This window comes from Chiloscyllium punctatum, chromosome 12 (assembly GCF_047496795.1).
Source record: "Chiloscyllium punctatum isolate Juve2018m chromosome 12, sChiPun1.3, whole genome shotgun sequence".
Taxonomy (NCBI): domain Eukaryota; kingdom Metazoa; phylum Chordata; class Chondrichthyes; order Orectolobiformes; family Hemiscylliidae; genus Chiloscyllium; species Chiloscyllium punctatum.
In genome coordinates this window covers 31,683,550-31,697,312 of record NC_092750.1, presented here as the reverse complement: position 1 = coordinate 31,697,312, position 13,763 = coordinate 31,683,550, and the positions used below count along the sequence as shown (strand labels likewise).

General features: G+C 39.6%; 1 protein-coding gene across 1 annotated transcript in view; it reads left to right on the top strand.

Moving 5' to 3' along the window:
* Positions 1-6,254: 6,254 nt before the first annotated feature.
* Positions 6,255-13,763, top strand: part of card19 (caspase recruitment domain family, member 19) — an 82,623-nt gene continuing 75,114 nt past the window's right edge. Inside the window, exon 1 of the mRNA XM_072582270.1 lies at positions 6,255-6,549. The gene's annotated coding sequence lies outside the window, so the exon portion shown is untranslated. The remainder of the gene's footprint in view (positions 6,550-13,763) is intronic.

The following is a 13,763-nucleotide window of genomic DNA, read 5'->3' as shown; positions in this document are numbered from 1 at the left end:
CTAATTTCAGAGATTCCTTTTAACGGTCAATTGTTTATTTGTTGTTCATGTGACACCTTTTTTCCTCTGTTTCATGTTAATGGTTACAAGAATTCTGATCCAAATACTATGAGATTCCAAAATGAAGTTTTCTCTTGCATTTAAGCTTCCACTTGTGCCACTACTACTGTCTTGTATCCTCTTTAGTCTAACTCTCCTTTAGCTTTCTTTTATCATCTTTCTTAATGTCTGCTTGTCTTTTTGAATTTCTTCTTATTTAGCATATCAATCAGTGTCTTCTTTAGTGTTTAGATTCTCTACAGTGTGGAAACAGGCCCAACCATTCCACACTGACCCTCTGAAGGGTAACCCACCCAGATCCATTTCCCTCTGACTAATGCATCTAACACTGCGGGCAATTTAGCATGGCCAATCCACCTGACCTGCACATCTTTGGACTGTGGGAGGAAACCGGAGCACCCGGAGGAAACCCATGCAGACACTGGGAGAATCACCGGAGGCTGGAATCAAACCTGGGACCCTGATGCTGTGAGGCATCAGTGCTAACCACTGAGCCACTGTGCCACCCATTTATGATTGGTCTAAATCCAATCTTGGCTTTTGTCTTACTTTATTCACTGTCTCTTACACCCAAACACCAAAATGATTAAAGTGAACATGGGCTTTTAATTATTTCTTTAGATTCCAGAATTTGATTTAATTTTAATGATAAGCTACCACAGCTACAAGTGATTTATGTTTTCAGAGAATCATAATACTCAAATATCTATCTCATATCCTGCTGTCATGAGTTGCAATTATCAAAGAAAATTTGCATTTTTACACCCACTTTGATAAATTCAGTTCTAATTTACCCTCAGTGTGCATTGTCTTTCTTTTGGTCTGTTGGCTATTTGGAAGAAGATTGCATCTGTTTTCTGTACTAGTTTTGGTAAACCATATTTTCATAGTGGACACACATTTTAAAATTATCAGCAAGTCAATCCCGTAAGCAACACTGAAGTTGTCTCCTTCAGTTGTTCCTAGAAAAAAATACACCTTAAAGATTATCTTATTTGAAATCAATGTGACATGAAACACTTTAGATAAATATTATAATTTCCTAATTTTGCGATGCTGTTTGAGCTTTTAAAGTCTGTGAATTACGGCAAATGGAAGTGATTAGACATTTTAATCTATCTTGTATTTAGGATCTGATCGAATGAGTTAATAGTGAGGAATTGTCATAATACAAACTTCTCAAAAGTAGTTTTGTTTTGAAAAAAGAAACATTGATAAGACACATGGGGCTGAATGTTCCCAGCTCCTGAATGATTTGGGAATTGATGAGTCAATTAGGAAAATATGACAAGAACGTAAAACTTAGATTCTCAGTCTCAAGGTAATAAAATTCCAATTTTCCATCCAAGGTTTCAACATCTAGTTGAGAATGTCACTAGTGAGTGGGAAAAGGTCTACTTGCATTCATTGGCATCTCAATATTTCCTCATTTCATCTTATTTATATACAAAAACGAGATGCCAAAGGAAGTGATAGAGGTGGCTACAATTACAATATTTAAAAGACATCTGATTGGGTACATGATTAAGAAGGGTTTAGAGGGATATGGGCCAAGTACTGGCAAATGGGACTAGGGTAGGTTGGGATATCTGGTCGGCATGGACAAGATTTTCTGAAGGGTCTATTTTCGTGCTGCATAACTTTATGACTGTATGTCGCTATTTTTCCAAATAACAGAGGGAAACTAGGAGGTGTCAATTCCCACCATGAAAGTGAATGATGATAACTAGCAGATCCAGCTTCTCCAAGCCTCCATCTTAGCAGGCATTTGCGAAACCTAGGGCAAGCTCTATAGGTAGAGACAACCTGCATCCGCTGTCCATAGAGGTTGGCATGTACTAGCCACAACACATCATCATGGCACATTTCTGACTCACTCAATAAATTTCACTAGTTCAAAACTGCAATTTGACGGTCACCAATCCCTTACATTGTAGTGATGCTGCCAGGCCACTTTGCACCTACTTGGATGGTCACAGCATCTTTGTTTTGCGTTTTTTTTTGTACATTGTCACCCCATTCAGAATTTACAGCCTCATGATATCTGTGTTTGTGGCTTGCCTTTTAGTGCAGACACAAAGCCAGGCAGCTTGTCATCTTATCTGTCAAGGGGTGGACAATTTTCTGTATGGCATCATGCTACTTTAACATCATATCTGTACCATGGGGCAGCAATTTATGTGGAATAAAAATGAATGTGCTTCAAACAAATAGACATGTCTCCAAGTCTAAGGAAAGTAGTCCTCAGTCAAGTCTGTTTGAGGGTGCTGAAGGTTCTGTTGTCAGGCAGGGAGGGTCACCACAGTCAGTGAAAAGCATTGTCCAATCTCACCCCAGGAGTTTGGATATGATCAGTTGGGGTATTCAGGGTCAGTTGCTCCATAGCATTACAGTCTAGGGAGTTGAGTCACTAGCAGTCTCACAATTCCAGTGTGACCAGCCCAGGGAGCTGCAGTAAAACAGCAGCAAATCTGCATAGAGATGAGTCAGGTGTCTAGTCCGTCATTGGTCTGGATTGTCCTTCCAATTTGGTTGGAGGGGTGGTGCATGGTCACTCTCCAGTTAGCAGATCTGGACATTGAGAGTCAAGGGGGGATTTTGAGGGGCCATAACAATCGAGGGCGGGTTGGACGGTCAATTGTGGGGCCAGCTTGCTGGGATGCAAAGGGGCAATAGTAATGAAGGGGACAACTCAACATATAGGGGTTGGAGATCATTGAGTGCTGGTAGTCACAGGTGGAGGAGGAGGAGGAGGAGGAGTCGGAGTCAAAGTCAACAACAGTCATCACTACCCCTGCCTCAATGGGAGATTAATGAATAATGATTGTAGAACTAAGCTGTAGTCTTAGGGCTGAGGGGTGCAGTGGGAAGATGAAGACTGAAATAAAAGTGTGGGATTGTATGGATGCTGAACTAATGGGGTTGACAGGAAGTGTAAGGCAGAAAGAAACATGTACGTTGTGTGAGGTCACCTTGATTGAAAGGCTGAGACTGCAAAGAGCATTGTCTGTTGCCTTCAGACCCCATCTGAAACACAAATAGATAATGGAAGTGTTTGATGGCTAACAACATATCAGGATTGGGTAAGGTATGTTTTTCTATTTCTACAATTTGCTTCCACTTGCAAGTGACGTGAAGCCCTTCAAGGGACAGAATAAAGACACTTGTAATCACACAATTCTGCTTGTGAATCCCGTGCAGTGGCCATCTATATCGAATACTAATCCTGGCCATATATAATCTTCACCATGCATTGTTATTACAAGTTAATCATTGTAAATCTGTGTGAAGCAGCAGTAGTCAAAGTTTCACCTGCAGGCCACAATCCAAGACCGTAAAGGCTGCACGTGGGCTGCTTTCCTCTCAGATTGCACAGTAAATGTTTGACAACATGCTGTTATATGCAATGCTGCCTTTCTTGGGTGATGTGTGGAGTGGTGAGACAAGGTTCCAGTCATCCTAATGCATTTACAGTCTCCAAATGTATTTGTGAGGAATACTTTGTGCTGCATACATGGGAGTAAGGACCCCTCTGTCAAAGGTCCATCCCATGACCCTCTTTGTCAGAGTGCTCCCTGTTCCATTGTATTGAGGACTGTGGTAAACTGTCACCTGTTTGAACTACTGACTGCTTAGCATTCTACAAATGTATTAAGACTATGCATTTCCCCGTCCATGCTGCTGCCCAGATAGTAGGCTGTGCTAACATAGCTGGCTTCCTCCAGGTGCAGGGTGATATAGATTGTACATACATTGTAGGCGAAAGTGAGGTCCGCAGATGCTGGAGATTATAGTCAAGATTACCGTGGTGCTGGAATCCTGATGAAGGGCTCCTGCCGGAAACGTTGATTTTCCTGCTCCTTAGGTGCTGCCTGACCTACTGTGCTTTTCCAACACCACTCTAATCTTGACTGTACACACATTGTGTTGAAAGCACCATATCAGAATGTGTCTGACATCATCAATAGAAAAATGTTCCATTCAGTCAATGTACAAGCTGTGGGGGTGCTGGTGTTGGACTGGGTGGAGAACCTCAAACCTCACATAACATTGGGTTATAGTCCAACAGGTTCATTTGAAACCGCAAGCTTTCAGAATCCGCCCCTTCCTCAGGCAGCTTTCGGAACCCCGCCCCTTCCTCAGGCAGCTTTCGGAACCCCGCCCCTTCCTCAGGCAGCTTTCAGAACCCGCCCCTTCCTCAGGCAGCTTTCAGAACCCGCCCCTTCCTCAGGCAGCTAGTGAGATACAATATATCGAACTGTAAGCAGTAAGTCAATGTGGTATTTTATAAATTCCTACATTGGAAATAGAACCAATCTAGCTCCAGGATGAGATACAAAGAGACTTGAAATATGGCCTCACACAGAAAATGCATTGTCTGATCGAAGGTGTTACCTTTATTCTGATAAAAACCTGAAGGTATCTTAGAGCAGGGACTTACACATTAATCAATCAAAACCTGCACCTCCATTCTAATTGATAAAAGAATTCATAGCCATCTAAATTTGTTTACTACATTTGCATAAGTTGTATGTCCCTTTGATCCATTAGTATAAGTTCTGTGTCCGATGTACTGTCTCTCAGTAGCTGCCTGAGGAAGGAGCAGGTGCTCCGAAAGCTTGCGGTTTCAAATGAACCTGTTGGACTATAAGCTGGTGTCATGTGATTTTTGACAATATACAATCTGTAAGGGACTACTTAGTTTTCCTTTTTTAGGGCAGCATGGTGGCCCAGTGGTTAGCACTGCTGCTTCACAGGGTTCCAGGTTTGATTCCAGCCTTGGGTGATTGTCTGTGTGGAGTTTGCACATTCTCCCAGTGTCTGCGTGGGTTTCCTCTGGGTGCTCTGGTTTCCTCCCACAAGTCAAAAGATGTGCAGATGAGGTGAATTGGCCATGCTAAGTTGCCCATAGTGTTAAGTGCATTAGCAAGAGGGAAATGGGACTGGGTGGATTACTCTTCGGAGGGTTGGTGTGGACTTGTTGGGCTGAAGGGCCTGTTTCCACTCTGTAGGAAATCTAATCTAAAACTATAACTGCAATGGAACTCAGTCACTGCTATATAGCTGAAATTCCAGAAGAGTTTGCAACTTTGAAAAATCAAGTGGTGCATATTTTTGCTCGTGCAAGACAATGCTGCTTTTCAAAGCAGTGAGATCATTACTTTCAGATACAATGGCACCATGAGTGTTTGAGTTAAGGAAAAATGATTTGATGATAGCCTACAGATCATTGGAACTGCAGTCTGTAACAGGAGTGTAAGTATAGGGCAGGCAAAGACCTCCAGAGCTGAAAGGTGGAAAACATCCCTGCTCCCTTCACTTGGTGTGAATTAAAAGACAGAGAAACCAAGAAACTTGAAAGGAGGAATTCTAACAGGAAAGGACCCATATTGACCAGATCAACTCTTGAAGTGCAAATGAACATTGATTTACAGAAAACAGCCAGATATTATCGCCAAAATCAGAGACATAATTTAACCCATCCTTGAGATCTGGAACTTCTAAGCTTCAGAATTTTGTTTATCCCATTCTGTGTTTTTCCATCTATAATATTTGTGTCAACAATCTGCCCTTTGACTGTCTTATATATAATGAATATGTGTGTATTTGGGGTTTTCAAGGTGTATTCACCAAAGATCCTTTAGACAGCACCTTTCAAACCCACGGAAAAGAGCAGCAGATACATGGGAACCCTATCATCTGCAAGTTTCCCTTGAAGCCACTCACCTTCCTGACTTGGAAATATATCATTATTCCCTTGCTGTCACTGGATCAAATTCCTGGGACTCCCTCACAGGGAGTTCGCACAGGGATTAAATGATAGTGCTTTCTTTTTCTGGCTTCAGTGGGAATTTGTCATTAAACAAAAGAAGCATGGATAGGGTAAATAGACAGGGTCTTTTCCCCATGGTAGAGGCGTCCAAATCTAAAGGGAAAGGTTTAAGGTGAGAGGAGAAAGTTTTAAGAAGGGCCTAAGGCGAAACTTTTTTAAGCAGAGGGTGGTGCATGTATGGAATGAGTTGCCAGAGGAAGTGGTGGAGGTTGATACAACTACAACATTTAAAAGGCATCTGGATAGATTTATGAATAAGAAGGGGTTAGAATGATATGGGCCAAATGCTGGCAAACGATTTATTTAGGATATCTGGTCAGCATAGACGAGTTAGACTGAAGCGTCTGTTTCCATGCTATATATCCCTATGACACTATGACTCTTTCAATAACTTCTGAGTCATTGTTGCTAAACAGCACAATATGTAGGTCTTTGGAAACATTGTTGAGGATTCAGTTTTCCAATCAAGATTAGCTGAAGTTGTGGAATTATGGAAAGGATAGTTTAGAGTGTACATGTGTTCAAAATTTTAATGGAACAATATCTGCGGTGTTGCTTACGGCGAGTTAGCAGACAAGCTGGTTTTGAACAATAGTAACTTGATGCTTAGCGATGCATTGTATTATCCAGCCACTGATTTACAGTAATTGAGTAAGGTAAGTTCTGTATTGTGGTTCTTGAAATCTGGGAAGTTTTTTGAGTGTCAAACTTTATAATAGCATCTGTTGCTTTGTGAAAATCATTTACAAGTTTTTAAAAAAAACTTTGTCATTCTTTTCCTGATTTTGTTTAAACCTCAGGCCACACATAAAATATATGATGTGCAAAATGTTCCAGATGGGCCCATTGCTCACTGATTGAGAATGCTGCCTTTTTTCTGGTGGTTAGCTGGATGTCTTGGTTTTATAACTCATCCAGTGAGCCATCAGAGCAATCTGTTTCATGGCTTTGAACCATATAAGGGATTTTTCACATCACTCGGTAAGTTCAATGTGCATACAAACAGTCTATTCCAAATGGCAGAAATGCACTAAATAATCTGCTAAATCACAAAGTTTTCTTACAGAACTGTAACCCCTGAAAATAGATCTTTGGTATGATGTGCATGCATACATTTCTAAAACTGCCATTGCAAATTACTAATTGGCTTTACAGGCATGGGGTACAATAGAATTTTGGAAGACGGGGAATAGAAATGTTTTCATTATTTAGTGACTCAGTGGTGAACTTTGCATCAAATTTCAAGATTTTATTTTTTAAATAATCTCATCTTTCTTGGAATGCATGCATTATGTTTTTGAGTAGTGTCTAGATGTCTTGTAAATATTAATTCTTTTTGTCAACAAGAATTTCTGTTTTTGAATAAAAATTCCAATGGAGGTGTTTGTTAAATGGTGGAGTGGCATTTTTCCTGTTTTAGTGCACAAATCTTGGCAGACTCTGTGATGTAATAATATTCATGTAAATCATAATGATGTAACTGATCATCTGACACACATCAGTAAGCGAACAAAAACCAGTCTTAGAATGTGAAGAGGCAAGTCTTTTATGAGGGGACTATATTTGATAATCTCGTATGTACAGATGTAAATAAAAGTGTGTTACATTACATAGGAAGTTGAGAACTTTTCTTTGTAATAAAGAGCAAGCTGCCTCAGGGACACTGTAGATTTCCACAGCCTGAGACACTCCAGACCAATATCTCAATGTGCAAGTGGCAGTATTAGCTTAAAGCACAAGGTAGAGCAGACTTCATGAGCTGACGTTTCCATTGGGCATCAGGCATCTGACTTTGGGACAACTTCTGATGTATGACATCTTTCCCATTCACTCAGTGTGATCTTACAAGAGGCCTGAATTAAGGTCACTTGTACTTTTGCTGTCTGAATAAGGATGCTGGTGGAACAGTGATGTGGAAACCCCAATCGGCAGTTAGCAGTTGTGTACAGCCTGCAGCCCCAGGAGAGGTGAGGGCACCTCAAAATTGAGATGTTCTTGAATGCCAGCAGAGAATTAAAAAGCAAAGGCTGTCCACAGTTTCACTTGTCAGAATGGAGGGGAGACACTTTCAAAAATATTGATGGCTGCAGTGAGAGGAGACTCTGATAGATCCTTCAGCCTTCCCTTGGGGTTGCTTTCACGAAGTTTTCAAGCTAAGCTTTATAAGTACTGCTGCTTAACACCAGGGAAAAAAGACTGAGGGTTCTGGAAATGGACCTTAAACATGACCTTCATTACTTTAATTGGTTGTTCAAATCTCATGCATTGCTGATTCACTTGGTAGCCCTGCCCTGGGAATCTCACCAGCATTAGGAATTGCCCAGATGTTGAATTTTCTTGACTCTATCCATCTCCAAGCCACCTGTATGGGAATAGGAAAATTTCAACAATATATCTTTCATCTTATTTGGTGCCTGTCATTAAACCGGGTACTTTTGTTAGCATTTGTAGTAATTTAATACACGTGACCAGAGGTCAGTTAGCTCAATTAGCTGGATAGCTGGTTTGTAATGCAGAATAATACCAATGGCATAGGTTCAATTCCTGCACTGGCTGAGGTTACTATGAAGGAATTGCCTTTACTCTCTCTCCCCTGACCTGAGGCATGGTGACCCTCAGGTTAAACTACCACCAGTCATCTCTCTCTAACAAAGGACAGCTCGATGGTCTGATAAGACTATAGTGACTTTAACTTAACACAGGACAACCTTTAATAGGTTTATAATCAAATCTAGTTTGACAGTTTTACACAATGAGGGTAGTTCATGACTGCTTCTGTTTCACAGGCAGTTCTTAAGATCTAACATTTTGAGTGGTGGATTGAATGCGAAAAGAACATATGCTATACCCTAACTAAATATGCTATTAGTTTTAATGTATTTAATATTTTAATTTTCTAATTGTACTAAAATAATGAGCATATTTTATTGTTAACTGAATGACTATTCAACTTTAAGTTATGGACCCAGGATAGAGAAAAATAATTACGTAGCACCATGCGACATAATGAATTATACAAAGTTGGAAGATGGGAAATGTCACCTCTGAAAAGCTGAAGGCCAGGGTTGAAAAATGGAGATACACCAATGGTTGCTTTAATTTACAATTTACAACATTTGGGGATTCAGGAGAAAATATTAGTTCAGGAGGTTAAATGACTGAGATAGAATCTATGATGGTAGATTGTGTAATAAGCAACAAGTCAATGGCCTTTTTTTTGCATATTTTCTGATTTTATTAATTAGTGCATTAGGCACAGTACTAATATAGTGATATCTTCATGTGATACTAACACCTGTATAAAATCAAATTTGAAAAATCAAAAACTGGTGCACAATTAATTATTTTCTGTAAAATGGAGGATAAAATTGATTGGAACTTTGGTCTTTTACTTTTGGCTCTGACCTAGCCCAGTCTAATATGGTTAAAGTCTCTCTTTGATGAAAGAAAGGTGACTCACTTTCTTCCCAAAAACCATGACACAGTAACTCGCAAATGCCAAAATTCAATACGAATCATCTTTGTCACTCTAAGATGTGGGAAATAGAACTGGACCGTGGTGAGTTTGAGGTTAAAACACATGATTGCTGGAACTTCAGGATGATGTCATGTTGAAAACTGACTCTAAGGTTGATGCTGTGTGTCTTGAATTAAGTGAAATGTCAGATCGCAATATTCCGCCAAATTGACATCATTAGAGTTAATACTGGATTATCACAACTTCAATAAATGACTGAATATTTATAAAGGCCAACATAGGAAATAATCATGGACTCGTAATGATGAGGTGCTGTTTTATGACTTGTGAATGTAATCAGCCAATTACTATCATGGATTAGTTAAAACAGTGAATAAAGTGTCAGGTTTATGCATAAATATGATTAATTAGTAAATAATACATCAACCATTTAAACATGTGCCTGCGATGTATTATGTTGTACAGTACACCCTTGCGATTTGTCATACAGTCTGTATTAATCTGAAGCTGGCAATATGAAAAAGATTAGAGAAATGTTTCATATGCAAAGAATTAAGTGTGAGAGTATATTCTTAAAATAGACTCGTGTTTGTTAAAAGTAAAATTAATAGAATTTTCATTCCTATTCATTATATCGTATTTAGGATTGGGTGTTTGGAATCTGCACTCACTTCAGACCTTTGTGAGAAACAATTTATCTCATTTTATTTCTTAAATGGATTATCAAGTACTCCCTGACCAGATGTAGAAGTGGCCTAATGTAAATCTCCCTTTACTCTGCCCCATTAATATGTATTAGTCATAACTTCACAAAGGCATCGCTACTGGGCCATTGCAGATTTTCCTACTTCATAGATAAATTAATCTTCCTCTCTAGGTAATATTGGAAATTTAGTAATGAATTATGAGTAACTTTGCGCTGGCATCTGAACATTCCAACATAAGATCACTCTTGCAAGCAGATTTCAGTCCTATCATCATACACTGGTTTCCAATTTGGGTTTTCTTTACTCATGGGACATGGGCATTGCTGGCTGGCCAGTATTTATTGCTCATACTGAGATACCCTAAAACTGAATGGCTTACTAAGCCATTTCAGGCGATAGTTGAGAGTCAACCACATTGCTGTGGGTCTGTCATCAAACGTAGGCCAGACCAGGTGAGGATTGCAGATTTCCTTCCCTGAGGGTCATAAGTGAGCCAGATGTGTTTTTCCTGACACTTGGCAACAGTTTCATGGTCATCAATAGATTATTAATTCCACATACTTTTTTTTCATAAAATTAAATTCAAATTCCCTCCTCATAACTTGACCAATGAAGTCCAGGTGTCAATCTTGTAAATCTACAGTGTATTCCCTCCAAGGCCAATATAGCTCCCCTAATGTGTGGTGCTTAGACCTGCTCACAATACTCCAAGTTATGAGGAGGGGTATTACAAATTAGGCATGTGTACTCTAGAATTTAAAAGATTAAGGTGTGATCTGATTGAAGCTTCCAAGATTGATATAAACAATTTGGATGAGAATTTAAGAGGCATGGCTAAAGTTTGCAGATGAAACCAAAATTGGTAGTGTAGTCAACAGTGAAGAAGATTATCTTAGTTTACAAACAGATCTTGATCAATTGAGCCAATGGGATGAAAGTGACAGATGGAGTTTAATTTGGATAAATGTGAGCTATTACAACCAAGAGCAGGACTTACAGGTTAATGGTAGGGCATTGGGTGATGTTGTCAAACAGAGAGACCCAGGGCTTCAGGTAGACAGGGTGGTGTAGAAGACATTTAGCATGCTTGTCTTCATTGATCAGACCATTGAGTATAGGAGTTGGGATGTTATGTTGTGGTTGTACAGGACATTGGTGAGGCCACTTTTGGAATACTGTGTATAGTTCTGTTGCCCTGCTGTAGGAAGAATTTTAAATTAGAGAGTGTTCAGAAAAGATTTATAAGGATATTGTCAGGACTGGAGGGTTGAGTTACAGGGAGAGGCTGGTGAGAAAGGGACTTTTCTCATTAGAGCATAGGAGATTGAAGGGTCTTCTAGAGGTTTATAAAATCATGCTAGGCATAGATAAGGTGAATAGTAAATGTCTTTTCCATTGGGTGGAGGAGTTCAAAACCAAGGGTCATGTTCTTAGACAAAGACTTAGGGTCAAACCATTCAAGAGTGATGTTAGGGAGCACTCTTACTCACAAAAGGTGATAGATACTTGAAACATTCTTCCACAGATAGCAGTGGATGCTAGATCCGTTGTTAATTTTAAATCTGAAATTTTTTTTATTAAGTAAATGTATCAAGGGATCTGGGCCAAAAGCCACAGATCAGCTGCATTGAATGGCAGAACAGCATTGAGGGGCTAAATTGCTACTCCTCTTCCTGTGACTGCAGATGTATTTGATGAACTTCAAAGGTACTAGGCTTGAGATGATGTGGAGGTGCCAGTGTTGGACTGGGGTGGACAAGGTCAGAGGTCACATGACACCAGGTTATAGTCCAATAGATTTATTTGAAATCACAAGCTTTCTGAGCTTGCTGCTCCATCATCAAATGAGCTTCAGACCAAGGTCATGATTCATATTGGTTCTGCTGAGATGGGCATGCAAGGGGATGGTTTGGAGTATCAGTTTAGGGAATTCAGGAGTTGGTCTAAGATTTATACAATATAGTCAGGAGGCTTGTAATTGTACCTTACTCCTTGGTTCCAAGTGTAACATCAGCTGAAACAGATTAGATTCCAACATGTGATTTGAAAATGCAATAGGAAGAGTTACAACTTTCTCGGACATTAGAATGAGTTCTGCAGCAAGTAGAACCTCTGCTGCTGGGGCTTGGCTTCACTTCAATCAAATCAGTTTCATATTATCAAGAGAGAAGTTTGAAAAGACGTGTGGAGGCTTTATATTTTAAAAAACCAAAACGGCAAATATAGGGGAAGGGTTAGCAACCATTATAAAGTACAACGTGACCTAAAACAAATGGTTGAATGGAGAAGCTTGACACAGAACAGTGAGTAAACATACTTAAGCAGTTAATGATGTTAAAGTAGGGCAGAGAACCAAAGGGAAACATGTATTGAAAAGTATAAATTGTGTGCTATAAATATTGCAATGTTTATTCATGAAAAGCTGTAGGAAAAAAAGAATAAAAGCGAAGTACTAAGGGTGCTGGAGATCTGAAATAAATACAGGAAGTGCTGGAAAATCTCAGCAGGTCTGGCAGCATCTCTAGAGAGAAACATAGTTTACATTTCGAGTCCAGTATGGCTGTTCTTCGGAACTTCAGAAAAACAATGGGATAGTCTGATGGCTGATTAGAATATATTCACTTATCACTGAGTACCATACAAAATCAATGTCACATTGAAAAGGTGCATCCAATAACTTTAAGAAGAGGTATGCATGAAACTGGAATTCGTGCCTCATTGTAATAACTGGCCAGCACTCTTTGTTCTCTTGTTGGGCAGCTCATAAATTTGGGCAGCAAGGATTGTCAGTCTCACTGTTTAAAGGCACTCTGTCTCTGAAGGTGCATCATGAGTACTTCCCTTTTGTAGTTTAAAAGTGGCAAGCAATGATGTGCTGTCTTCTGGTAACCTTTTCAACTCGCGTTGCTTGGAATGTTTCCTACACAGTGACATTGACAGTCACAGGAATATATCCTCCTGCTGGGCTCCAACTATTGCAGTCACAGGTGACCCAATACAGTGAGAACATCTTAGCTGAAGCAGCGACACTGGACATTCTAGTTTTTTTCTCAGGTTGAAGGAGAAGATACTATTACAGAGGACCCACATGCTTCCTGTATCCCACCCTATTTTGGCCTTCTGTAACAGCAGCTGGAACATACTCCTCCAGTATGTTTAAAAGAAAATCCATCAGTTTTGTTGCAATAAAGAGCTGACAGAAAATGCGTGCAAGTTGAACAATAGAAATATTTTTCCAAACAATTACTTCTGTCATGGAAGTCCACAAACTGGTAAAATTTTTAAATTGTTTCAATAGTAAGATGTAAAGAGTAAAATGCAACCCAATGTTTTGATTTGAGAATGACACAAGCTTGTGAATTCCAGAGTGTGTGAGTAATTTCCCTGAGGAGCAGTGAATCATAGAATTACTCTCATAGGTGTCTTTCTTTTGATCTGTTCCCTTAGTGTCTAGAAAATGACTGTGATAATGATTGTGGCTTGTCTGACTAATTCCTGATTATCTGATCAGCAGTGAGGGAGATGGCATCGATTTGATTCTCGTGTAGGATTCAAGATGGACCTTCTTTCCTTGTTCCTTAGAGAAAGTGATCCCAATGAAATTTGAGTCGCTTTTTTTTTGTTCCATGGTGATAATCATTAAGTCATTACATTTCAAACAAAGGAATTCCCTTCAATGTTCTCA